General features: G+C 41.0%; 1 protein-coding gene across 1 annotated transcript in view; it reads left to right on the top strand.

The window, feature by feature from the left end:
* Positions 1-1,132: 1,132 nt before the first annotated feature.
* The window catches only part of DNMBP (dynamin binding protein), a 97,953-nt gene continuing 74,731 nt past the window's right edge, over positions 1,133-24,354 (top strand). The window contains exon 1 of the mRNA XM_075215965.1: positions 1,133-1,226. The gene's annotated coding sequence lies outside the window, so the exon portion shown is untranslated. The remainder of the gene's footprint in view (positions 1,227-24,354) is intronic.

Raw genomic sequence — 24,354 nt, 5'->3', positions numbered from 1 at the left:
TCCATAAAAATATACAGCACGATGTCCACCAATCAAAAAGTTTAGCACAGAAAACAAAAAAACAACAAGAACAAAGCAAGAAGATAATCAAGGGCGAGAGAGACCTGAGCTCAAGACACATCTTGTAAAGCCCAAAAACCTGCGACCAGCAAAGAAACCCCCCTGCAACTTGAAAAAAACCCCAAGCCCTAATTCCGCTTCTTAGAAGCAGAATTGGCAACTATGCGCTGTGACCATGGCATTGGAATCATTCAATACTCTACTTGCAGGGGCAAACGCATGATTTGTAGAGGGGGGTTTCCACACCACGCCACCAGTGGGCGTGACCAGCATGCATGGGGGCGTGGCTATAATATTAGACAGTGCTTGGCTGCTCTCCAACTCTTCCTATCCCCATAATATACATGGGCAATGCTGTGTGCACTACCGTTAGGTGCACACAGCTCTCCCCTTTCAAACAGAGCCGTGTGACGCGGGGGCAGGGTCCAGCCACCTCAATTATACAGTGCCCCAGGTTTGGAGGGGGATTTCCGGGCACTAGGAAACCCCCCCCCCCCCCCCTCCTCCTCCTCCTCGGTTTGCCTATGACTTGTAAGCACAGAGGAATAATTCCTATTATCCAATTAGAATATTTTATGTCTTTAAACTTCATGATTATACAACTTTAAAATGAACAGCTAAATGAGTTTCCTCATGCAAAGGCACTTTCTCCCTCAATGTCTGAACTATTATTTGGGGAGGGGGAGGTAAATGGAAGATTGAGGAACACAATGTTCATGCACACTCTCCTGAGCACCATCTGCAATAGATCTGGCTGTACCTCTAGATAAATAACAAGTACAGTATAGTATAAATGAAATAAAAGCAGACACATTTGCTATATTCACACATACAAGTTACACACATTGTAGCAACCCCCCATGTCTGCTGATCAGCAAAACTGAACTGATCTCTGTGCAATGAGATTCCTGTCTCTAGGCCCTGAGACCTCAGAGTGTCTGCGCCCCGGACCACCTACACGTCTGCAGAGAGCGGTGCTGGGCAGCAGCCGGGGGGTGGGCTGCAGTGATCCCGGGATGGGAGGAGTAGTAGTGTGGGAGGGGGGCAGTCTCATGACTCTCCGGGCGGGGCTGCTGCGGGCCGCACCAACTTGTTGGAGCCTCCACTAAGTGACAGGCTGACCCGGAGGGGGACAAGCTGAGCGGGGAGCTGGCACCTGGGTGCAGGTAAGAAGAGACCCCCACCCTGGGCAGAGAGGGGGTGCACACAGCTGGGGATGGAGGGGGGAGTGGGTGTACCATAGGGAGACTGCTACATATTAACCTTTTGTCTGCAAGGTGGAGGAACAGCATTTAGTGCAGGACTCTATTTTGGAAAATCCTGAATATACAGCTGCCCCTATATATACAGTAGGTGCACAGTGCCCATACACTGACTGTCATCACTTACCCTGCTCTGGTAGCTTTATTCATATATGCAACAGGAGATTATTATTATTATTACTAGTATTATCATTATTTATGGTTGTTAATCTTGTACAAACTGCAGCTGCTGCAGAACACCTTTCAGCTACTTGTTTCACTATTCACATCAGCTGTATTTGGAATATATCTGACAAAGTACAGTAGGTGGCTGGATTCTCCTATTGATCTTATCCTCATTAGCATTGTAAGGTTTGCTTGTCCAAAACGTCACTGACATTGGTAATATATTCTGTACTCCTTTTTTTTAATGTTCCTATTATTGTGATGTTACATAATTTCATGTATTGCCTTTGCATCAGGTCTTTTAATATATCATTCGATCTGTATGTTTGAGGATATATAGGTAAAGGAGTAAATGTTTGTGCAGTGAATTAAGTGCACAGTTGTATTTGATGCACTAGGGGGGAGGGAATTTGTTTTAGTTGCTATATAAGGTACCATTAGAGTTAAATGCTGCCTCACCATATTTATACCTTGTTGTAAAGTCTGCAGACATGGATTATAATCAGCCATGGTAAATCCCTATTGAACCCACATTGCTATAAAATGATTGTGATGTATAGAGTACTTGTAGAATAGTCAGGACAAGGGAGAAGGTTTGAACACACTCTCCAGTGTAATACAAGTATAATATAATAACCAAATATGCCTATGTCTAATCCTAATCAGTCTAGAAATAACGGTGACTACATCTTTTTTAACCTAAACTATATGTGCACATTTTAACATTTCTAAAAGTTTTTTTTACTAGACAGGACTGTGCTACTTCCTCTTGTTGCAGAGGGACAGAAAATCAGTGTAGTGTACATGCAAAAAAAAAAAAGGGCTGGAACACAGAACACCCAATCAGATCCTGATAATTTAATTAATTAATTGAAAATTAAAGCAAGTGCCTGATTGGTTTCTGTCATGTGACCTATATTTTTAGCACAGTCACCTGTGGAACTGTTTTTGTAAATTTCCCCACTAGTATTGACACATGATTAATGGCTGACCATTAAACTGATATATATTAATATTGAAAATGTGATATTGGTAACATCTGTTTCTAAAAATAATAATTTTTGTTATGTGTTACTCATTGTAATTGATCAACTGTATTCATTTCTGGCCAAAGAATACTATTTATACTAGATCATCCTCGTTATAAACCTCCTTTTTCCCTGACAATGGATGTATGATTGATATAGAATAATATTAAATAATAGATACATTACTTGATATAAAACTATACATAAAGTAATTACACCCCTTTGACTGGCAGATGATGCTTTCCGATATTACCAATTGGTAATGTATACATTTTCATGTTATGTTGGCCACTGGGGGGCACTGTTTTATTGCTTTCTATCGATGATACAATATTATCAGACGAATAAATATGGCAGCCCCCAATTATACAAATAAGTGGAGAAATTAGACTTATTTGCTGAGCAGATATTCAAAAAAGTGAAAATGAGCGCTCTCTCCCTCTCTCTCTACACCTGTCATACCTCTTAGCTCCCGTTTTTTATAATTCCTATAGGTAATATGTATTTCTATTCATTTTACCAATGTTTGGAGCCTTGGCTCTGTACAGTTTTTCAAGGCAAGTACTCCCCAAACAATAACATCATTTGAAAGACTCTTATCTTAATTATCCAAGACTAGCTGGTGAGGTGAAATGGGGTCTACAGTAAGAGTTTGGTCACTAATACAGGGGCAAATGCAGAATTTCTAGAGGTGGGGTTTCCAACCTACGCTGTCAGAGTGGGCAGGACCAGCATGCACTTGGCGCGGCTAACATTTTAGGTGGTGCATGCCCCACGTGTTACACATAGGTGTGTGCAGTACACTTCATTAGTGTGTGCACCCTGGGAAACCTAGAGAGGGATACTCTGTGCTGCTGGAGGGGCATATCTAGCATTAACTAGGTATCATACTGTGTCCCACGGTAGTGCCCCATGTTCATGGCATGCCTCACGGTAGTGCCCCATGTTCATGGCATGCCTCACGGTAGTGCCCCATGTTCATGGCATGCCCCACGGTAGTGCCCCATGTTCATGGCATGCCCCACGGTAGTGCCCCATGTTCATGGCATGCCCCACGGTAGTGCCCCATGTTCATGGCATGCCCCACGGTAGTGCCCCATGTTCATGGCATGCCCCACGGTAGTGCCCCATGTTCATGGCATGCCCCACGGTAGTGCCCCATGTTCATGGCATGCCCCACGGTAGTGCCCCATGATCATGGCATGCCCCACGGTAGTGCCCCATGTTCACGGCATGCCCCACGGTAGTGCCCCATGATCATGGCATGCCCCACGGTAGTGCCCCATGTTCATGGCATGCCCTACGGTAGTGCCCCAAGTTCATATCATGCCCCACGGTAGTGCCCCAGATTTATATTATGTCACACTAGTGCCCCCTTTTCCCATTATGTCACTCAGTAGTGAAACACACACACAAACCTCTGTTTTTTTTATATGCGACTTACCTCCTGAATCAGCGCACTAGCTGGCACATACAGTCCTCCGTTCCACTTGGGTGGAGGTGCTGCTGCAGCTGGCGCCGTAGCCCCAGTTCTTGAAGCAACTGTGACAGCATGTGTTATATTCTGTCACAGGGAGAGAGGAGCGTCCGCAGAGCGGTTCTGTATGATCCCTGACCACGCGCTGCATGCAGACTGCTCCCGGTCGTTACATGCCCGGGCCAGATGGGGGGGGTCCCGGTTGCCCCCACACTCCCCAGGTCGTGCCTGTAGGGATCTAAACTGAGGTGCAATAAAGATGTGACCACATATAACAGACAAGAAGACTTATTACACCACTATATTGAGTTAATGGCTGTGATTAGCACAATATATCCCTGGTTGTGATAGGTCCGCATTGCAGAGAACCTCAGATTAACTTTTACGTTATACAATTCAGCAGTATTTACATCATGGTCTATACACATCTGTTTTATATCAGAGTTTGTAAACAAATTAAATTTAGCGGACTCTAGTATAAAGCTGGGTACACACTATTGCAATTTACGTCAGATGGGATTTCTGTAACGATTGTACTAACGACTGACAGATTTACCTTCAGATCTGTGATCTTCATCTCTCATAATCATCTGCCAAACAGATTGTGACACTGTACACTGATACAGATATCTGCCTACACTGCTGGTCGTTGGTGCGTACACACTACCACATTTGCCCGACATCGTTGATCGTGATTTATAAGAAGCTTTATAAAACCAAATCAACAGATGCAATGTGTTTTGGTTCGATAAACATGATCGTGGGAGCGTACACACTAATGCAATTTCTGACCAAACGTTCGTCTGTCATGTGATCTGCACGATAATTGCATAGATGTGTAACCAGTTTAAGAGATGGGAGGATTTATTAGACCTGTAATGAAGCAGAGATTAGGAGAAGGGGATTTTCTGTTGAGTCAGTTACCAGTTTCTGTCCGTTTGCCGCGGCTGTAGTGGTTATAACGATGATCACGTGTGACAATTTATTTCATAATCGGGCTAATCCTTGGTTTTCTTCACTAACTCTAGAGACCTGACCAGAAATTTAGCTCTCGGACTATCTATTTACCCAGGGTCAGTCCGCTTGTTACTGCTTGTGCATTACAAACAGAGTAGCACGTGTCTGATCCTCTCAGAGAGATAATCAGGCTCATTCTAGAAGGGTTGTAGAGAGGTGACAGAAGGGTAACACAGCAGCTGTACTGTAGTTTATTTGCGGACAGCTTTACTATGGGGAAAAAGTACAGGAAAAAATTCCTAGTTAAAGGACCACTAAATCCTACAATTGGAATGTTCAGATATTACCTCCCCGCTCCGTTACAAACAGCTGTAACTTCTCCCTCCTATTTAGCACTGTGTCTTTATGGGATCTGATAAGGGTCCAAAAAATTTGCCATCATTGGCCCCGCCCCCTGTTTGTGAATCAACCAATCCACTCTGCGCATTTCTGCAAAGCAAGTCTGCCTGGTTGTCAGTCACTGTCTGCTTGTTAATTCTGAGAAGCTCCTCCCTCCTTACATGGCAGCCTGCTTTAGAGGAGTGAAAAAGAGCAGGATGGGCATATTTCATGTAATATAAATGCTCCCATTATATCATGTATATTTTTAAGCTCATTTCCACACAGCCTTTGACATTTATTAAATTCCAGCAATTGCTTAATTTGTTTTTTTTTCCAATATATGTAACAGTCAGTTCTCACCTTATTATTTTTATTTAATAGTCAAGCATGTCGAATTAGACATTTATTAAACATTTTCGTCCGGGTCCCAAACAATGTTCGTGAATTGGCTGTGCGAGCTCTGTACCAGCATTTGATTTGTGTATTTCCCTTTAATGGCAAATTATTTTATTAAACATAAAATATACAAATAAGTGAGGGGTGGGTACGGAATTAGGCTGAAGTGTAATTATACAATATATGTACGAATTTGGTACCATATAAAATTAAGAATTAAAATTTGTTAATTTGTTATTTTGTTTTTATTGGCAGTGCACAATTAGTGTACCAAGAAGGAATCGAGGAGTGCCTTACATAAATTGTACCAAGCAACATAGTTCTATTTGTAACCGTCGGTAAAACAAAGGTGTCATGTGTCTGTTAGACCGTCAGTAACAACTAAAAATAAACTACCCTGTAAATAACTTAAATATTTCGTTTTTCACCTAAAGGTATTGTTTGTTTAATTGTGCAGAGCACAGGGAATGTAAGTGTTAGATATGGTCTGTGTCTGCTGCCTGTCCATAATATTTGAATATTTGACTTATTTATAGATTTGACCTCACTGCAATGATGTGATATGACGCTCTCACCAATATTGCCTGCTATGTGACCCTATCAACATCGCTAAGTAATAATAGTCCACCCAACCTAAATTTTCCCCAGTTACCCCCTTCCCCTTAACTAAAATAAGTTTTTAACTTTGTGGATTTGGGGAATACTCATTCCCCCATAGGATGCCTCAGTGTAATGGTATTCTACTAAATACCTTTTAATGAAATTGAATGGCTGTGATAGAATTCACGTTATTAGATGTCATTTAATATGTATCTATATACAAGGATGTGAGTAGTGACCATTGATCAGGAAAATCAATTATATTGAAGTGGGCAAAAAAATGTTTGCTTTTAATTAAACTGTCCTCTAAGATTCCCCCTGTTTAGTTGTGCCTGGTACAGAGGAATTGGGCAGTTCATGCTAAATGCGCTGGTACATTATTCACCTGTACAGGGTAGGAGCAGATGTGGGTGTTTGTGATGTGACTCTCCACTTTGGGTAATGTCAGACTGATGGTTTACACGTTACCAGGAAACAGGGGGGTGATGTAACGTTCCTGAAGTGTGACTTGTGTATGCGCTGGCAGAGTTTTCACCACTGAATATCTCTAATGTGACAGAGGAACATCATTGCCCATTCATTTCAATCTCACGTTTTGGGAGCTTTTCATCACTTCAGAAATCTGTAGGGTCCTGATCAGAGAACTGCGATGTTATAAATTATCCAAAGAGTGGGGTGTCACAAACCCATAGTTTGAGCTTCCCTTATACAGGTAAATAGCAAAAAAATGCTTGCATACAATCCCCTTTGCTAGCTAGAATTTAGCACGTCATTTTGGGAGTTTACAGTGTCTCTAAGAGAAAACAATTATGGCCACTTAAATGTGAGTGATTTTCCTGGTCAATTATCATCTTTAGTTTATGTAGATTTATCTTTATGTTTTAAATTATGTCAATTATACCGCATCCAAAAACATACAAGTAGGTTAATTGGCTGCTATCAAATTGACCCTAGTCTCTCTGTCTCTGTCTGTGTACGTTAGGAAATTTAGACTGTAAGCTCCAATGGGGCAGGGGCTGAAGTGAATGAGTTCTCTGTACAGCGCTGCGGAATTAGTGGCGCTATATAAATAAATGGTGATGATGATGATCCATTTATTTGGACCTTTTGTGATGAGAACAGGAAGTTATAGGACACATACAAAACCAATGGTCTTGCAGGCAACTGAACCCTTTTACAGAAGCTAGGAACATTCCTGTCGCATAAATATTATACATTCATTTCTTAATATTTACATGAGACCTACACAAAGGAAAAATAAAAATAGGATTGGTATGTCTTCTAGTAGCCGACCTGGTTTTGTTGACTATTGTGTGGTCCGTTTTGCACGAATGTTTTACATTTTGTATATATAATCTAAAATGGGATTTTTTTTTATTTCCCTTCTATATTATAGGGTTCTTATTGAAAAATACAACTCTATCCACTTGTGGTACTTTATAGGCACCATATAATTTTTCAGAGCAGTATATAATGGCACACGGTATGTGTTACAGAAATGTGCCTACCGGATAATAGATTGCAAATCTCTACTCATATAATATAATTATGCCACAAATTGACTGGCTAACTTTCCTCTAGACTTTACATGTCTCTCTGCATTAGCCTGACATTGAAATGCATTGTGAAGCTAGCGAGTGACTGGCTGCCTCATCATAGTTTAAATGGAAAAAGCCTCAGGGTTAGAGTTATCGAACCTTTCAAAAAGGAAAAGTGGAGGTGTTGCCCATAGCAACCAATCAGAGTCCAGCTTTCATTTATCTAGTACATTGTCGAAAATGAGAGCTATAATCTGATTGGTTGCTATGGCCAACACCTACACTTTTCCTTTTTAAAAGGTTTGATAAATCTACCCCCCCAAGTGTGGGACATAGCAGTGACTAAATCCCCTGTGACATTTGTATCCAGCGTAGGACATTATTGTGAGGCAAATAGTTAGCATATGAGTCTGAACAGGAGGAACGCTGCTTGCAATATAGCATTGTTTATTATTCCTCTATAAATATATATTATACAACAATTCTCTTGTATATAATAAGCAGCAAGTGATATATTCATATAGACGTGACGTTCATTCTGTCACTCCTCGCGCTTCTTACAAATGCCCAAATGCCGTATTCATAAATGTCCTATTGTGAAGTGTAATATCTCTATTCAGTACTATACAGTTGTGTGGGTTTTATTATGTACGTATTCACTGACTGACTTGTTTTACAGGGAAAAAATTCTCCACCCCCCCCCCCCTCTCCATAAAATCAAATAGTTCAAACAATAGTTTGAAGAATGGCAAAACTCAGCACTATGTTTTGTTATTACAAATCTTATTTGTCATTTAAGTATTGTGTATACTGTACGTAAATTCTTAGCATAGATAAATTGTCTTTTGATTTGGTTGTACGGAACCTGGAGGAATGCTACGGATCAGGGGAGGGCTACCAACTCTTGGTTTGGGGATTAGAGGGGGCGAACGAATAGAAGTAAATGTTTATAATAGGCTGTTATAGAGGGAGATGCAGCTGTGTTCTCCTGTATATTAGTGCGGTTATGACTATTACTTCTCCTGAAGCCTTGTGATGCAATGTGCTATAGGACTGTTCATATAGAGAGGAGCGTTCTTTAAACAGCTTCTATATACAGTCACTAGGCACTGCTGAGTCCCACAAAATTTTTTAAATGCTGGTCTTAAATATTAATCTGTCTAAACAACAGTCCGCCTTGTCTCCCTTTTACATCTTTCCCCCGGCTAGTAATTGTTGACAGTAGAGTAATAATTATTATAAAAAAGTTTAATATGTTTCTAGGTTCTTGGCACAGGTAACTTCAGTGCTTTTTTTAAAAAAAAATTAAAGTTTAAATTGAAGATTACCAGGGAGGGACTTCTACCCCCACTGGATTTATTTAACTTCACTCGAAACTAAGTTTTAAGTTTTATTTTTATTTTGGAAGTTTGAATCTGTGGAGCTTTAATCAGTGCTCCACGTATGGCAGTGTAAACCGACAAGCAGGATGCTATATATTAACTGTGCATTGGAATAATTGGCTTGTGAGTCCCTTAGTTAAATATGTCAACCACTTATTGCAGCAATATGGGATGCATGGCAGATACCCTCTAAGTCACCTACCTTGATCAATTAGTTAGTTGTAGCAACATTTGCTGCAATATTTACAGTGATATCTATCGAGCAGCTGTCTGGTAATGAAACTTGTGTAATCCTGTATAACCAATGATCATCATCGGACATGGGTTTTTGACCTGTGTACAGTTCTCCTTTGACTGCAGTAACAGACCCCAATTCAGGGGCAAAAGCAGGATTTGTAGAGGAGGGGTTCCACAGCACTCCGCCAATGGGTGTGACCAGCATGCATGGGGGTGTGGCTATAATTTTAGACAGTGCTTGGCTGCTCTCCAACTCTTCCTATCCCCATAATATACATGGGCAATGCTGCGTGCACTACTGTTGGGAGCACACAGCTCTCCCTTTTCAAGCAGAGCCGTGTGAAGCGGGGGCAGGGTCCAGCCACCTCAATTATACAGTGCCACATGCTTGGAGGGGGGTTTCCAGGCACTAGACACCCCCCCCCCCCCCTCAGTTTGCCAATGCAATTATATCAGTAGAGATCCAGGAACTCTGCAAAAGTTTTGATCTTGCTTTGATCCAGTTTGGACTCTTGCATGCGTTGCAAGTTGGACTCCTCTTGTGCCTCTGCCGATCAGCATGATCGTACTGTATGTAGCCGACATTATTGGAAGCATAACCAAAATGAATAGAAAATTGATGACAACTATACCGGCTACTAATTAGACACCGTTTGGCAGGATCTCTGTTTCAATATATAAAGGGGATTAGTTATATTGTGACTTTTTAAATGATTTATTCCGCAGTAGTTTGGTCGGTAATTCTGATACTCATTAAAGCCACGATAATGTCGTTATAGTGCGTGTCTCTTAACATCACAGTACAGATTTCTTTCTTTACAGTGTTTTCTTTCTCTCCCACATTTTTCCACTATAACATCTGTTAGGTTACAGACATCGCCAAAAAGCACTTTGTTTAATTAATCGTGCTTGTCCTAATGGGATATAAAATAACCCTTTAAGTGACCAGTTATAAGCGATAAATAGTTTATTCATTTGTCTAGTAAAGAAAAATGATATCATGTGAACGTTATATAAAATTAACATCTATTGGTCGAGTAGATGTTTCGATAAGATGGTTGTAAGACTTGCAGCAGCTATACATACCCCACAAATGTCCCAATTTCATCAGGACAGTCCTGATTTAGATGTTTTATGTGTTTATCTTGCAGTTGGGAATGTTGGGGGAAGGGAGGCGTATAATGGGTATCCTAGCACTTTAAACCACTAGGTAGCCCCCATCATGATTTGGTCATGCCCTCATATTGCCATGGCTGCGCCCCCCCTGTCCAGCCGGTGGGCACAGACATGTTGGGAGGTATGGCTATGGGCCTGGAGTTTACAGCGACACACCCTTCAGCGCCGGTAACCCCGCCACTACCTGCACCCACTATCCTCTCAGCGGCTCCACTATGTATGTGCCGTCCCCCGTGCGTTTTCATAAAAGCATGGTGGGAGGGGCAATCCAGAGGTCCGCCCTTAGATTAACAAATAATATATGTAAATGTTACATGTTTGTCTTTTATCTTGTTGTTTACCTGACCGAGAGAGGTTCCCTATTAATACTCTTCATTGGCTTAATGTGTGCGGTATACAGCCATGCATGGTACAAACTTAAACATAAGGGGCCTGATTCATTAAGGATCTTAACTTAAGAAACTTATTTAAGTCTCCTGGACAAAACCATGTTAGAATGCAAGGGGTGCAAATTAGTATTCTGTTTTGCACATAAGTTAAATACTGACTGTTTTTTCATGTAGCACACAAATACTTGATAGCTTATTTGTACAATGAAATTTAAAGTTGATATATGTGTGCTACATGAAAAAAACAGTCAGTATTTAACTTATGTGCAAAACAGAATACTAATTTGCACCCCTTGCTTTGTAACATGGTTTTCTCCAGGAGACTGAAATAAGAAGTTTCTCAAGTTAAGATCCTTAATGAATCAGGCCCAAGGTATTTTTGCTCATTTTATTGCACAATCGCTAGTTTTCTGAAGTTATCGGATTAAAAAATAAATAGTAGAGTGAATGTGGATTGTGCAGAAGTGTGGGCACGCTGTCAGCCAGCACTTAGAGACAACCTCCTTTGGCAGAAAGCACAGCTTCTAAACGTCTCTTGTAGCATAATCTTTCTATTCTATTCTTTCTTTCGAATGTTTTATCTGTTTCTTCTTGTAGAACTCTTCTCGCTCAGATACGTTCTCGAGTCCTATTGCATTCACTGCAGGTTTGAGATCTCTGTACAGATTTTCAATAATATTGAGGACTGGGAACTGTAAGGGCCATTCCAGAAAATTTAAAAATCCCAAAAAGTACTTGTTGGTTTATTTCGAGGTATGTTGTTATTGTATGGTTGTCTTGCTGAAGTGTCCAACTTTTTTTCAGTTTCTGCACAGATTCTGGGACAATAGCTCCTAGGATTTGCTGATATTAAATTGAATCCATTTTTTTCTTTCACACAGACAGCGCCTCCTGACCCATGATAATCCTGCTTAATGGTTGGCAAATTGTTCTGTTCTTTAAATACTTCACCTGCCTTTCTCCAGTTGTATCGCTGTAGTTGAGGCTGAGTTCAGTTTTGGTTTCATCAGTCCAAAGTACTTTGGTGAATATTTTTTTTAACAAGAGTTGATCTCTGTCTACTGTCGAAGCAATTTATCAATAAAGTTTGGCTGATATCAGTCTCTGGCTTCCATTTTGGCTAATAAATAAAAAATATACAATAAAGTGTTAAAGAAACAAATAAAATAAAATAAAACTTTTTTTTTTAAACTGTTTAAAAAATGCTATATTTCTCTTCTTAATCTGAGTTGTTAACAGTACAACTGCGATGCTAGTTCAATAGGCTTCCCCATGTTGAAGCATTATCCGGTGGTACTTCTTGAGGGCGAAGCACGAAAAAAATATCTGACCAGACTATTACACATTTTTCTAGGTGTTTCTGATCTTTCCTCAATTTCAGCAGTTCCCCTTAACTTCCCTTTGTTAATGATGTTTCTGACGGTGTTAAATCTAAGCTGGAAGGCTGTGGAGAGGACGCACCACACAGGGCTTTGGTTAGACACAAGAATTTGATCTGACTTTTTGCATGCAAATGTGACTTTAATTCCTCTTTTCTGTTCCTAGTTGTACAATAGTGATATTCTACCCTCAGCATGTTTTACAAACATGCCTTCAGCCGTTCTAGTCCAAGCGAGGTAAAGACCGCCCAAGGCCATATGTGGCCTTGAGACTTTAGCTGATTGTACCTGCAGACTTGGTTGGCCAACTTTTTTCCCCCGAATTGTCTCAACATATGTGGTCATGTTCTGATCAGTCAAAATCTGATCTGGCCAAATCACCTGGTGGGGAAATGTGTGGATAATGTGACCTGTGCCAGAAGTAATTTGTCTTTTTGATCCTGTTCCTAGCGCCTATGGCATCAAAGCACATTGGCCAGCTGTATATGTTAATCCTGCCATAGTGCTAACCAGCCATCGCTTTCTAGCACTGACGCTAGGTAATTATTTGGGAGGGGTCTATTGTGGTCATTGAAAGAACAAAAAAAAAGTTATTATTGTACAGCACACAAGATCAATAGTTGTAGGAGGATTCGGCTGCCACCACAAGGCTCTTTTAGTGGCACTTGGAACCGTTTACTTCTGAGTAGCTGGTATAGCTGCTGCAGTGCCTCTTTGCTGTGGGTTGGCTGGCACCTCCTGACCGCCTACTATGGATCAGGACTGATGGTAGCGGGCAGAACATTGTCACAGAGACGCTGGGTTCAACACAGGACAGCCTGGGAACAGATTAGAGTGTAAGCTCTTATCTGTTGATTACAGGATACAGCAGACAGAGTCTTCAAGCAGTGATGTTTTTGTTGCTCAAGGGTCCTTACACACTAGTTGGAGGTACTAGTGATCATCCAGAAGTACAGGTATAAGGCGGTTAAAATAGAAAATACATCTCTTAACTACTGTTTCTGACAGATATGTTGGCAGGGGGTAACCCAGCCCCCTTCATAGCTGGCACCACAAAGTCTGAGATATTACATCAGATATTTAGCATCATGATGTAATATATTCTCTAATCTTGGATTTAACAGAACTCGCATCAATGTGTGATTTTCTAAATTACTTGTTGGTTGAATTATTCATGTAGTTCCTCTATCTTTTTAACAAGACAGGATAAAAGGTAACGACCTCCTCCTGTGTATTCAGGCTAAAAAAGTGTTGGTAAGGGATAGATTAAAAGGGCTTAATTAGCATGGGACTTCCCTTCTTCCTTCCTTAAGAGAACATATTACCTCTAATATATGCCTACTGCATCAGAAATCGGTGCATTTCTAATACAAAAATCAATATATTTGCATTGATAAACATTGGCACACTGCGACATTAAGAAATCTAATAACAAGTTATTTACAAGTGGTCCAGCCACAGGATTGTATGTATGATCATTGCATCTGAAGTAAGATTGCATAAGTGTGTACCCAGCTTAAGTTTGTTCCGTTTTGCCATCGAAAGCCGAGAATAGTTTTCAAAGTCACCTTTTCCCTTATAAATACATTTTGTTGCACCAAGTGTTTAACAGCTTTTTGTTGTTTTTGTTTACCAATAATTTTATTGGCTGCTATTTTTTTTTTTATTTATTTATGAATGCCTGAGTGTCAATTAGTGTGTGTGCTGTATTTTTTGATTTGTTTGTTTTGGGGGTGGGGGAGGGTGGTATTAATGGAATGTATGACATTAAAAAAATTAAAATAAAAGTACCATTGTGTTTTAAGGAGAGGTGGCGGGGACACCGGTAAGGAATTGGGGCCTCGGACACTTGTTATTCGCAGCATACCTGAAGCTAAATGATGTGAGGGTTCGGTGTGTGCCAAGGACAAACTATACCCTTCTTTAGTACTCATTTGGCAGTGGGTTTTGAAGAGTACAACACTGTGCCCCTGTATCCTGGTTGTGGAGTGTGGAGGACACCAGTCCTCTGTGACAGATCTGATAGTGAGTAATTGTGCATCATGTGCTTATAAAAAAGGCCCGATAGACCTGCCAACGTTCCTGGGCCCAGCACAAGCTGTGCATTGTTTCCACGAGATGGTTCTAACGAGAAAATGAATCTACCGGCATCAGCAGTACGAGCTGCAATAGTATCGGGCCGGCTGCAGCGTCCACGGCTGCTGTTTGTTTACAGTCAGACAAACCTTTTTCGCTTCCCTGGCATTCCTGAACAATAATGGTCCCATGACCGGCTGTAAGGACATGCTGACCTGTTACCCAATGTTACTCATCCATAATACGTCATACATACACCAGTTATAGAACAAGTCTGCTACAATGCATCCAGCGATATCTGTTCGGGCCAGAAAAAATAGAAAAAATATATATATATATATATATATATATATATATATAATTGTTTTGTTTTTTTTAAATTATTATTTATTTATTTTTTAACCGTTGCCTGATAATATAAGCAGTCAAGTAATCATGTATTTTTGTTTACCTGAGCTGTAAAACATTTAGAAAGATATTTCTGTTTGCCGTGCTTTAAAACAGACTTGGGGGTAGATGTATCAAGCTGAGAGTTTTCTGTCGGGTTTGAAAAGTGGAGATGTTGCCTATAGCAACCAATCAGATTCTAGCTGTCATTTCGTAGAATGTACTAAATAAATGATAGCTAGAATCTTATTGATTTTTCAAACCTGCCGGAAAACTCTCAGCTTGATACATTTATCCCATGGTCAGCCTTTTGCTCTGCAGCTCCTGTACAACTACAAGTCCCAGCACGCCTGCCAGGGCATGATGGGACTTGTAGTCCTAAAATAGCTGGAAAGAGCCACGGGTTCAGTAAAAATCATTGCCACGGGCAATACTGACTTTGCAAGGATCGTATGGTTATAGTCTTTTTTTTTTTTTTTTTTTACAGTAATTTTATTAAATCAATTAACGTGAATACTAGTATGAATACGTTCTGTAATTTGCAATAAAATTTTAAAAAAAGTATATAATTTCCCCTATTGTAAGGCTCCTCTGTCTTTGAAGCGCAGATATGCTTGGACCCTGAAGCAGTAAACCCTGGTATGTGAAATGCCAAGATGTTTGGAGAGAGCAGATTTGGAGGAGAGTTGCCTGAGCATGTTCTATGTTGCAACGAGTCCTGTTCCCCACAGATGAACTGCAGAAACAGACTAGTGTTGATTATTTTTTCCAAGGCTGAGCTGCTAACGCCCCAATGTGCTTCCTTTTCCCAGATGTCACTTGCAAATGTAACGGTGGACTGAGAAAGTTTGTAATTTGTTCTGTGAGGAACGCCAGGGACAAGGCTGGCTCAGGCTGTAGAAGTGCATCTTGTAAAATCTATTCCCTATAGCAGCTCTTTTCCATCATAATATCCTAATTATAAGAACAGATTTGTCTAAGTAAAAACTGGATTTTAATGGGCACACTGGAGTGAGTTATTATTCCTAGAAACTACATTTTTACTATTATTAAATCTGTAATATTTGTAAATATAATCCTGCGTTTTGTGTGTTTTATGTTTGTGTTTATAAAAGATCACTAAACCTAAAACTCCTAACAGGTGGTTCATAACCAAAAATAAATGGGTGCCAATATTGTAATCTATTTCCATCATCAACATCAACATTTATTTATATAGCGCCAGCAAATTTCCGTAGCACTTTACAATTGGGTACAAACATTAATAAGACAATACTGGGTAATACATACAGACAGAGAGGTAAGAGAACCCTGCTCGCAAGCTTACAATCTATAGGACAATGGGAGTTAGAAACACAAGGGCATGTGCTACATCATATTGCACAATGGACCAGCTAGAGGTAATAGTATTGAGTGGGGTGTGTGTGTTGCAATGTTGGTCAGAGGGTTGTTGTCTTGTGTTAGCTGTGTAGAGGGTGGTAACAGGGTAATCTAGGGAGATTAAGATGCTGGTTGAGGAATATTATAAGCTTGTCTGCAGAGGTGGGTTTTCAGAGAACGCTTGAAGGTTTGAAGACTAGAGGAAAATCTTACTGTGCGATGGAGGGAATTCCACAAAGTGGGTGTAGCCCGGAAAAAGTCCTGTAACCGGGAATGGGAGGATGTGATGAGAGTGGAAGAGAGACGTAGATCTTGTGCAGAACGGAGGTGTCGAGTTGGGGAGATATTTTGAGACAAGTGATGAGATGTATGTCGGCGCAATTTTGTTGACGGCCTTGTATGTTAGTGGAAGAATTTTATATTTTATTTGCATCTAGTTATTAGTCATGAAAATAATCAAGTTGGCCTAAAATAGTGCATTGCACTTGCCCTGGTCTCCTGTTTTCCTGTAATTAATTCTTCATTCTCCCTGACCACTTCTTACATTGTATTCAAGTGGGGATGTCCATGATATCACAAACTGTGTTGCTGCTCGGCGTTACTGATTGGCTGTAAGAAGACCGCTCTGGTGACATCATCACCGTGTAGTGCATGTTTGCAGCCTATCAGTGACCCAGAGCAGCAGGAACCAAGCATACTAGGAACAGGGGAGGGGGAAGAATGAATTACAGGGGAGGGGTGTACAGGGGAATTAAAGTACATGGGAGGCTGATTGGAAATTAATAACATAGGAGAGGGGAAATGGGTGGAGGAGAAATGATTTACAGAGAACTTAAGGTTAAGTATAAAGTTTACATTTTGGAAGACCCAAAAAAACGTTTGGGAGACTAAAATGAAATTTGAAGTTCCAAAATCTATGTGGCAAAACTTCCAGGGTGAGTTGAGACATGTTTCATAAATCCTTAAACCAAGTGCCTCTCTGCCAAACATGCATTTTATGGTGATCATTTCTGACTAGTTTCTTTCTGTAGTTCAGATAATAATCTTAAAAAAAAAAAAAAAAGTCCTATGATATCGGTAGTAGAATATCTTACTTGTAAAACAAACAATGGAACGGAACACAGCTGACATCGCTGGTTGGGTCTCTTGGGACTGTCCTGTTCTGTTACAGGTGGGCGGGTACCTTGTTAGCTAGCAGACCGCACGCACTTGTCCTCTCTTGTTAGCCGTTACTGCTTCAAGTGGTTTGTACAGCCCTTCAGTAGACTTGCAGACGAAATGCTTACCCCATGAATCAGAACCTTATCTACACACATTTCAGTTTCAGCAGTTTCCTGAGAGTTTATCATATGTGTGTGACTGCAGCAGCTCATAGACACTTGTATTACAGGTTTAGTGATATCTTGTGTGCTTTGTTTTATGAATCCCTAAATATGCACCAGAAATATCCATGTTTCTGCCATTAGACTGATGCAGCAGGGATTGTAGATCACTGTGGCGGCAGACGGCGTTGTCACGTAATGCAGGACTGATGTAGATGCAAAAAAAATAATTAAAATGCTAGTTCTTTTCTCATACTTGCCAACTTTTCCTCGATGGCTTCAGGAAGATCCCGGGGGAGGTGCGGGGGTGGGGCTTGACAAATAGCATCATTTTGGCCACGCCCCCTAAACGGCTCAAACCGTGTTGGGCAATTACAGCAGTGGCGGAGCTAAGATGATGCAATATTTGCATAATGAAGCCCCCCCCCACCACTTATCTATTGCGGGGGGCGAAAACCGGGAGGTCTCCCAAAAATGCAGGAGTCTCCCGGACATTTCAAGAGAGTAGGCAACTATGCGTTAAAGAAAAGCAGCTAATGAATCTCTAGAGACTGACGTGTCTTTTACATTTCTGTCTCCATTACTGAAGTCATGTTGTCTTACCTGTCAGTCTATGATTAAATCTTGGTCTCCATGATAATGGCCACCTCCATAGGCATCAATACATGGACATAGGACACAATTTCTGAACTGTGTCATCATGCCACAGATGGCGAAGCCAACCACGTCTTGTACTGGCTCAGCATCAGGGAGAATGCCAGACTCTTCAGGGAGAGTTGGAAAGTATGTCTTTTCTTTGTCATTCATGTTCTCTGATTATACAATGGTGGAGAATATGTCACCCGCATATAAAGAAAGCATGATCTTAATTTGACCCTAGTGTGTGTGTGTGTGTGTGTGTGTGTGTGTCTGTGTATCTTAGGGAATTTAGACTGTAAGCCCCAATGGGGGAGGGACTGATGTGAGTGAGTTCTCTGTACAGCGCTGCGGAATTAGTGGCGCTATATAAATAAATGGTGATGATCATAATTGCCCTCAATTAAGATAGAAAATATCTATACAAGTGAGCACGCTTCTCTGTAGTCAGTAGTACAATCTAGCACCTGTTATATGGTGCATTGATTGCGTTACTCATCCCTAACAATCTAACACTTCAGTATTATGATGGTCTGAGCAGACAAACATTTTGCCTGGTGTCCTCTTTCTTTTTAACTACTAGAACATTGCTCAATTCAGTGAGTCTCTCCCTGTGGTTTGCTTCCTAGAACCGCTGGTGTTAGATTATAGTATAATCCAGAAGGAGAGGAAAGAGCTGGTTTAAAACATATTAAATAACTATATTAAGGCATTTATGGGGCAGATAGTAAGTTAAAAGGATAATGTCTCCTTTCCAGACGACTTTTTTTTATTTTTCGGGGGGATAGGGGTTAAATTAGCAAAATAGACCCTAGTTACATTGTCTTGCAGGGTGTACCTAGTATTTACCTCGGCTGCAGAGGCTCCATCAGTCCTATGCAGACTATATCTGGTCCCTCAGTGAATCATCTGGTCCATGTCAACATTTTCGGCAGTTTAATGTTACACTTTCCCTTATTGTTGAATCAGAAAATATCACATTGAACAACACGTAAACCATACATAAAAAGATAAATTAAAGAAGCAATCCTGTGGAAATAAAATGCTATTGTTTTATTTTTTAGTAACATCATTGTGGCATGACTACCATGGCAACCACAGTCACATGAGAGATGATCTAATGAGCAGAGAGGCTTTGGAATACCACTCTGAGCTCTGTCTACACTGTGACATCCACCTTCTCCCCTTTTGTCATCACATGCTGAGAGCCTGTGTCTGTGTAGCAGGCTGACACTCTATATCTTGCAGCCGTTATTATTTGCCAACCCAAGAGCATTTGAAAGGGGGTAATCTGTAGGAGGATAGTTAAGAAAGAGGATGACGCATGCTTAAAAGATACTTGCTATTTAAATGATCAAAAAAATGTGGAATTGGTGTTTTTAAAACAATGCCCTTAAACACATGGTCTTATCTGTGTGGCGTTTGTATGTTCTCCACGTGTTTGCGTGGGTTTCCTCTGGGTGCTCCGGTTTCCTCCCACACTCCAAAAACATACTGGTAGGTTAATTGTCTGCTGCCGAAAGTTGACCTGAGTTTGTGTGTGTGTGTTAGGGAATTTAGACTGTAAGCCCCAATGGGGGAAGGGGCTGAGGTGAGTGACAAATATTCTCTGTACAGCGCTGCAAAATTGGTGGCGCTCTATAAATTGATGATGATCTTTTAAATCTGTTTTTAGATCTGTTTTAAATGAGTTTTTTCCAGCTCAGGAGACGTGACGTTACTGCCATGTGTTTGCTCTCCTGCAGCTCTTAGTAAATACCTTTCATCATCTGCCTCTGTTCCCCTCCTGGTTCTCAGCTATCTTTTTATATCACCAACCAGAGGTGTCTTTTTCCGTTGTTTTTATAATATAATACAGCTCCCTTGTGCTGTCTGTAGTCTTCTTTCTTGTGCCTTCTTTATCTAGATAAAATTGTATCCAGATATTGGTTTTGTGTATTTCTCTGCATCCCGTGAAAATAAACAACCCTGGATGAAAAATAGAAATGCAACTCAAGTAACTAAATTGTCCAAGACTGAAGTGTGTGTGTGTGTGTGTGTGTGTGTGTGTGTGTGTGTATGTGTGTGTGTGTGTGTGTGTGTAGTTTGTTTCCTGTGCTATTCCTGGATAGTAGTGTGTTGTTCTGGCATTGAGAACCTGAGCTGCTCTGTTTGTAGAGTTTTTGAGATACTGCACTAATCACAAGAGACGTGTATAAACCTGTCTCTTGCGGTGGTAAACACACATCTGTCTAAATAACTGGGGCGGGGTGTATTAGGTAAAGCAAATTTTAAGTGAGCAAAGACATTTATATGTTGCACTTGTTTCTGTTGTATCAAAAAAGCCATGTCCTCCATATGCTCGTCTCTCAGCTGGCGTTTTCCCTTCTCTTGTTGCTGATCCGTGATATTGTGACATGTGCTTGTAAATATTTCAGAGGTATCGCGTGACGTGTGCCACATGATTCCTGGTCTCCCTAGGCTTTAAAAATTTAAAGGGAAATGAATCCAGGGAAGTATTTCATTACCATTTTTTTTAAAAAAAAATTGTAACTGGTTCCCTACACAGAGCGGAGGAAGCCATTTTGTCAGCTGACCCGATGGATACGCTTCTCAGTTCGCTAGGAGCTAGTGAGCTCACTGAGGCACTTTGTGATGCACTAGATCACGCTGCAGACATCTCAATATTCCACTGCAAACAGTTGGGACAAATTCTGTCACCTTCCCAATCCACTCAAGCCACCACTTTTCCTCTGTCCAAACCATGCCCATATCCGGAGGGGATCCGGGGCAAATGACCAATCAACACCCCTCCCTTTGCACCCCCAAAAAAGAAAACTGTCCTATAGAAGTCAAAACTGTTGTTGTGCTAGTGATATGGTAGGCTGCATTCTCATGAATGCAGCCTACCATATCACCATATTACCATATCATTTTGTGGTTCAACTCACAAAATGGCTGCCTCCACCGTGTTGTGGTGACACATTTACAGAGCCCTGTCCAGCTTGTACTTTTCCAGGGCATTGTTAATGCGAGGGATGGTGAAGCTGAACCTTTCACTGATTGGTAATTATTAATTGAAAAAAAACCGCTTGGCTTCACCTCATGAGATGATAATGGTTTCCTTGGCCGGCACCATAGTGAGGAAGGAAGCCTCGTTAGTGACATTGGCTGACATCCCTGAAGCCTTAAACCTGGACTGCCCCCGCAGTCACACAGCTGTAAGAGGATTCCACATCATTGGGAGCGTCCAAACATCACTGACCGCCAACATAAGAGAGAGAAAATAAAAAAAACATTGTAAAATTAGTGTTATGAAGGGGAAACGGTTTTATGTATTAAACAAAAGCATAAGGTTCAGCTGCAGGGAGAGGACAGACAATGTTGGGGTGTATCATGCTGCTGGTGGGCTGTGGTTCCTGTGGTGCAGAATGCTGACGTTTTCTGGTGCTAATATCTGTTTTTCTTCACAATCAGACATCACATTTAGTGCACTTTATAATCTTGCAATGATTATTCTTTCTTATCATTATAAGTAGGGAAATAAACAAACAAGGGTTCCGTTAAGTTTGAAATAAAAAAACAAACAAACAGAACAGTCATGTGACCAGCAGTTGCTCAGGTTGTAAATGTTTTTTTGATTGAAAATGAGAGAAATCAGTTTTAGGAAACTTTTTTTACTTATTCGGTTATATTGGTCTCATTTGGAGTTTGTTATGGGAAAATAAGCGATGTAAGTTAGTCTTTTAGTGGGGGGAAAAAAAGAGGATGGTCCAGGGAACCATAAATATAACAGACATTTAAAGCTGTGCTACAGCCTGGGAACGATGTCTTCCAAGAAGGTCCCTCCCGCGAAACTGGAGTTACGTTTTTTTTACCTAGGGCGCGTCTGTTTATCATATGGGCCGGCGGAAAGCCAGGAGACTAGGTGATTGTGATTGGTCCCCCCCTCACATGCACCCTCAGCAGCCATTTAGAGGTTAAAAAAAATAAATATGCTGGTTCAGTATTCCAGAACCAGCAGAGCCCTGGGAAGCGAGGCTATAGCAGGCCCCAGCAGGGACTCTGACAGGGAGGGGAAGTGGGTTCTCCTTAGGAAAATGTTTCTTAGGTGATGGTGCTGCTTAATATGTCAAGTAATGTTGTGACGCACAGGCACAGAATGGCGCACAGGCACAGAATGGCGCACAGGCACAGACTGGCGCACAGGCACAGATTGGCGTACAGGCACAGGCACAGACTGGCGCACAGGCACAGATTGGCGTATAGGCACAGGCACAGGCACAGACTGGCACACAGGCACAGGCACAGACTGGCGCACAGGCACAGGCACAGACTGGCGCACAGACACAGGCACAGACCGACACACAGACACAGGTACAGACCGACACACAGGCACAGGCACAGACTGACACACAGACACACACGTTTGCATCTCCAGATTCTCCGCTCCATCTTTGTAACTTTGGCTGAACATTTGAATCTCACAGTAATCTCCTGACCGCTCTTTAGGCTCTTGTCTCTTGTTAGATTATAATCTATATTGTTAGAATGTTACCTATGTTCTATCTATTATTATACTATAGAGTATAATCGTTATTGTATTGAGACCATCCTGGGTCTTAGTTTTATCAGTAAAGTAAATCACTACCTGCCTAACACAAAATTGTCAGCTCTGTATCCAAGTAGACACCAACCTGCCTCTGGCGTAGAGCGATTCATCTTGTCTCAGCTAAGGTAGAGATTGGTAATGTTGACTTGTTTTGCTTTTATCACAGTTCAGTATAAACCACATCTCAAAAAAAGAAAAAGTTTAATCATTATTATTTTATTTGTCAAAATGTTCTTCATATTAGAAACTCTTGGGGAAATTCTATAGAAGTGGGAATAGATTAACTCCGTATTCTATCAAAACAAAAAAAATAAAAAACCGACAAACAAATACCCTGTTACCTCCCATTTGCCATTACGCTGTGCCTCTCCACTTTGTGCTTCCCCCATGTTTGACGTCCCCCCCCCCACAAGTTTTACCATCTTTTTCAGGCTTCTAGTGGTTATTGTTTAACCCTTTCCTGCACTCTCGCCTCTCTTTGGAATTAGCACTGAACAGGAAAACGAACTCTGCACGGTTTCCCTCTCCCGTTTCCTTCCTCAGATTCAGCCAACATCCTTACCCTGACTGGTTATATTAGTGGGATCTCCTCCCGCCTACCTGCTACAACAACTGGGGATAATCTGTAGACGAACTCGTCTGTATAATAACCGGTCGTGTGTTGTGACCTGATGTTCGCTGAACAATCTTTTGGCTGCTTGTGTGTGGACATGTGCAGCTCTGCAGTTAGAGGGCCTGAGTCATTAAGGAAAGTAAGGCAAAAAAAAGAAGTAAATGTTCTGCTGGGCAAAACCATTTTACAATGCAAGGGGTGCAAATTAGTTTATTATTTTACACGTTGCTGATTTTTCATCTAGCACACAAATACTTGATAGCTTTATTTTTACACTGACATTTAAAGTTGATCTAGGACATGCCCTACCCCAACTATAAATCTGTCCCCACATTTTAAATTGACCTCCCCTCCAATGCAACATGGTTTTGCCCAGGTGCAAAGTTACTTCTTTTTTTATGCTTTGCTCTCCTTAATGACTCAGGCCCAGAGTGTGCGATTGTCATTGCTGCAAACTTGTTCTAACTGCATATTGCAATGATACATCACAATACCTGATAACTGGTATATGTAATCTGTGTTCATTGCATTTGGAATTGTTATTTCCTTTAGTCTAGATGATGTCCAAAAGTCCCTGAATTACCTGAGGGATTAAATGGCAGCTTAAATTCACGGATGTTAACAGCTTACAAACTATGATACTATTATCATCATCATCATTTATTTATATAGCGCCAACATATTCCGTAGCGCTTTACAATTGGGGACAAACATAATAAACTAATAAACAAAATGGGTAAAACAGACAAAGAGGTGAGAAGGCCCTGGTCGCAAGCTTACAATCAATGGGACAATGGGAGATTGACACATGAGGTTAAGTCTACATTTTGCATTTTGGCCCAGCCAGACTGCAAAGGTAAAAGTGACTCATAAGCTAAATGATCCCCTCACACAACAATGTTGGTCAGGGGGTAGTTATCTT

The sequence above is a fragment of the Mixophyes fleayi genome, chromosome 6, assembly GCF_038048845.1.
Source record: "Mixophyes fleayi isolate aMixFle1 chromosome 6, aMixFle1.hap1, whole genome shotgun sequence".
NCBI classification, from domain to species: Eukaryota; Metazoa; Chordata; class Amphibia; order Anura; family Limnodynastidae; genus Mixophyes; species Mixophyes fleayi.
The sequence above is the reverse complement of the archived record's forward strand: the minus strand, read 5'-3'. Positions and strand labels throughout refer to the sequence as shown.